The following is a 3,871-nucleotide window of genomic DNA, read 5'->3' on the forward strand; positions in this document are numbered from 1 at the left end:
GTATTCCCCTGCTTTCAACATGACAAAGCAGTGCTCATCTCTAGCAGAATGCCCTGCATATGATGAATCAATCCCATCACTAAGGTAAAGCCAGGAATAAATATGTCTCCCAGATTTTTTAGTGATTAGAGACATTTCATTAAATGTATGTGTTAGAAGATTTTAAAGTATGTAAAATAAATATCTATATGCACACAGGAAAATACTAATTAAATGAAGTAATGGACAAGTGTATTTTACCTAACTGGGAAATCATTGCCTTATGGGCTTTAAGGTGGGTTGTGACTTGTTTCTGTTTTTTTTTTTAAAAGGGTCATATACTGTTTAGGCTTGAGAAAACACACACAAAAAACACAAGTTATTTCCTCAGCTCAAGAGGACAAGTCCCACTTCATGGGTTGAAATGACCTGGGAACTGCTGTCACAGGAGTTTCCTAGTGCATACAAACTGGTTGCTAGGTAGCTGAGCAGGGCCTGAAAGGAGAGGTGGCAGATAGCTTTTGAAAAATACAAGGATTCTGTAAAAAGGCGATGATGTCATAGCTCAGCTGCAATGTGATTGGTTGAATTACAATAATAAATTATGTAATAAGCTGCAGAATCATATATAAAGGCAGCAGCTGACAAGCTAAAACCTTGTAATGGATAGGGACCAGCAAGAGAACAGAATGCTGCAAGACATTTGGAAGAAAGAAGGCACTTGTGGAACAGCATCGTCATCAAAAGGAACGCAGCAAATGAGAGGTTGCCCAGAAGATAGCTGTTATAGCAGCGACAGCCCACCCAGGGTCCCTTGGCAACAGCCGTTTCTGGCACCTGGCCAGCAGGAGGCATACGCCACAGCCCAGTACCAGCAACCAACGAGTGTCCATATCCGCCACCTGAGGAGGGCAACATTCAGCAGCTTTTACCTCAGAAGCCCTCAATCATCACCGCTTTCAAACCCATGCTCCCTAACTGCCACACCTGAGCTTCTGACAGACCAGAAGGACCAGTTTAGATGATTCAGAGGGATTACTAAGGCCTTGGCTACACTTGCAAGTTATAGTGCAATAAGGAGCCCTGGGTGCCCTAGCTCACTCTCCATCCACACTGGCAAGGCACGTAGAGCGCTCTGACTCCACAGCTACAGCGCTGCTGGTACTCCACTTTAGCAAGTCAAATAATGTTTGCTGCGCCCCTGCTGGAGCGCTGCGGCGCCAGTGTGAATGAGGTATCGCATTACTGTGCTGGGATCAGCCTCTGGAAATGTCCCATAATCCCCTTAAGTCAAGTGGCCACTCTTGTCATTGTTGTGAAATCAGCTGCAGGAATGCAGAAATGCCCTATCAAAGCTCCATTTCAGAGAAGCTGGCTGCTTATCAGCTCCAAGAAAAGCAAACTTTTACAGTTTGCTTTGAGTGAGTGAGAGAGAGACGGGGGGAGGAAGAGGGGGGTCTGAACTTACAAGACAGCATGCTGACACACTCTCAGAACCCCAGAACCCACTCTCTCTCCCCCCACATACACACAACACACTCCCTGTCACACTCTACCTCACCCCACCCCATATGAAAAGCACGTTGCAGTCACTTGCATGCTAGGATAGTTGCCCATAATGCACTGCTCCCAATGCCACTGCAAATGCTGCAAATGTGGCCACGCCAGTGCGCTTGAAGCTGTTAGTGTGGACAGACTGCAGCTCTTTCCCTACTGCGCTGTACGAAGGTGGGTTTAACTCACAGTGCTCTACATCTGCAAGTGTAGCCATGCCCTAAGAAGCCTCTGTAAGTCAAAATATTTTTCTATTTAACGTCCTAGAGTGTTTGGGTTTGAAGTGTAAATAAAGCTGGATGCCTGAGTTCAATGTGAAATCCTCCCCTACTTGTCTGATAATTGCCTGATCATCTCTTGTTAGATGCTTAGTATTAAATAGTAAGTATTAAATGTTAATTGATATACTGTTATATGTATGTAATTGATACATTCTTATAAAGCAAAGAGTGTTAAGTGAATAATCAGATTGTTATATGTGATAGTTACTTACACTGTAATTATAGTATCGTGTTTTTATTTTTTGTGCTGTTTCCTTTACACTGTATCTGTAACCTTGACTGTTTTGTTTTATTATTTTTATTTTACCTCTATCTTTCCTCCTTTATTGTAATCTTTCACTTCTAAATAAATGTTATTTTTGTTTTGAAGAATTTACTGCTTGCTGCCTAGTTTTGATCGGAGGGCTATATCCATGTCCTTCAGCGGGAAAGTTAGCTGGCCTTGGTTTTCTTCTCTGGAAAATCCATGGGATGGCCCACCACTTTTAATACTGGAACAGGTAAATTGAAAATAAAGGGTTTTAAATTAAAAAGGCAGGTGGATTCAAAATCTTCTGGTAACAGTATTTCTAGCCTGCTACTCTTTTCCCCCCCACAGCCTGGTCTCCCCTGACCTCTTGGTATGCTTTCTTTCCTCTTGTACACTGAAGATTATAGCGCCCTCGCCCGCCTGTATGTTGAACTCGGGGGGAACACAGTGCCAAGTAATAAGCAAGCAGTATTCACTGTGATACTGCTAAAGGCAATTCTGTCCACAACACGGAGGACATGGAAATTACAGTAATAATCTTCTATACAGCCAAACATAGCCAGAATCTTTGGCATAATTAAGGAGTAAACCTTTCAAAATTGAAAAACAGCAGATGCTGTTTCAATATTTCACACAAAGGAACTATAGGCTGAGTAACTAGAACATGTTATTAGCTAGGCTGGGGATTGGTCTGGGGATTGGTCCTGCTTTGAGTAGGGGATTGGACTAGATGACCTCCTGAGGTCCCTTCCAACCCTGATATTCTATGATAGGCTTAACCACTAACCCTTTTTTTTATGGTTATTTTTTATTATCTGACATTCATTTTAATGTTTCTTCTTTGCAGCTGCCAACTGGCCAGCAATTCTGTCCCTGAGGGGTGAGTGTGTGACTGCCATCCTGATCCTCCTCCACTATTTTGAGCCCCTCAGAGCCCCGGCTGAAATGGCTAGGCATCACACCATTGTGATGGCAGCCTTTGTAGATCTTGGTCACATACTCTGCGTTGGCACCACCGCAGAGGTACAGGTGGCCGGCTGTGTAAGCTACTCTGGTACAGAACCTGTTCTCATCATAAAAGGCCAGCTCTTTGTGTTTGGTTAGTTTGACCACATCCACCCACTTGAGTACCTTCAGTTTACCTGACTTTCTGAGGAAGGCAGACAGGGCCCCAATGAACTCCTGCTGCTTAATGTCTTTCACTGTGACACCAGGCATTTGCTCTGGCCTCCACATTGATGGGTCACTTGCTAAGTTGTGAAATTCTCATGTTTTTTGTTTGCATTATATGCCTTAGGGCTATACATTCTCAATGGAAATGCAGTAGATCAAGATCTTACTGAGAAGGAATAATTTAATTAGCGAGTAAACAAAAGGATATAAGGGTGTAAATTAAGATTTAAGAAACAGCTTTTAATTATCAATGTATCTAAATAATTAATAAATAGCTTATGTAAGTAGACCCCTTTAGCTTGAGGAAGATTCATTTCCAAGTCAAACTCACCACTGAGTATTGAAAATAGTTCCAACAATGCCCTGTATTTTAAAAAGAAGTGTGAAGAAATATGTGTCTAACTAGTCATTAACAAGGATTCAAAAAGATATTTGTTTTATATTGAAGAAAAAGCTACCTTCAATTATTTTGAGAAGCCAACATAAAGAAGTTCTCAGGGTTTCCAGGCTTCCTGGAACTTTAAGAAGCATATTTCATTTCAGAAACAACAAGATACTCCCACTGCTTTTTTTTTTTAAAGTAGGATTAATTCATAAATTAAGATGTCTGATTTGCAGTTGCACAGCGACAATA

At 41.8% G+C, this 3,871-nt stretch overlaps 1 pseudogene; it reads right to left on the reverse strand.

The window, feature by feature from the left end:
- Positions 1-2,891: 2,891 nt before the first annotated feature.
- On the reverse strand, positions 2,892-3,282 carry LOC115647515 (annotated as a pseudogene).
- Positions 3,283-3,871: the final 589 nt, after the last annotated feature.

The sequence above is a fragment of the Gopherus evgoodei genome, chromosome 3 (assembly GCF_007399415.2).
Source record: "Gopherus evgoodei ecotype Sinaloan lineage chromosome 3, rGopEvg1_v1.p, whole genome shotgun sequence".
NCBI lineage: Eukaryota > Metazoa > Chordata > Testudines > Testudinidae > Gopherus > Gopherus evgoodei.